The 373-nt window shown below is 58.7% G+C and overlaps 1 protein-coding gene across 1 annotated transcript in view; it reads right to left on the bottom strand.

Moving 5' to 3' along the window:
• LOC104515655 (insulin-like growth factor 2 mRNA-binding protein 2) overlaps positions 1 to 373 on the bottom strand; it is a gene marked incomplete at both ends in the record, with an annotated part of 7790 nt that overhangs the window by 2277 nt on the left and 5140 nt on the right. The gene's annotated exons all lie outside the window — the stretch shown is intronic.

A 373-nucleotide genomic window follows, 5' to 3' on the forward strand; every position in this document is an offset into this window, starting at 1 on the left:
CAAGACGGCACCCTCTGGACACGTCTGTTTCCGTAAGAGGTCCCCAACCTGCCCGGGGTCATTCATGGGTGCTGCTGTTGCAAGGCCAAGGGTTGTGGTACAGAGTCCCCCCTAACCAGCACATGTGGATGCTGTGGGGTCACGGTGGGTCAGCTCTTCAGGAGCTCAGGAACCAGCGTGCAGGAACAAGGACGCTTCGTCTACAGGTAGAGGGGGAGCAGCTGGGTGACCCTTCTCTGAGGTAAGGCATGAGCCTACCCCGCTGGCTTCAAAGGGACGCCGGGTTGGTTTCATCCGAGCACTGAGAGTGAATGATGAGAGAGTTTGACCCCCTTGGCAGGCTGCGTCTCTCCTGATCTCCTACGGCTTTAGC

Source organism: Eurypyga helias, unplaced genomic scaffold (assembly GCF_000690775.1).
Source record: "Eurypyga helias isolate BGI_N326 unplaced genomic scaffold, ASM69077v1 scaffold15599, whole genome shotgun sequence".
Classification (NCBI taxonomy): Eukaryota; Metazoa; Chordata; class Aves; order Eurypygiformes; family Eurypygidae; genus Eurypyga; species Eurypyga helias.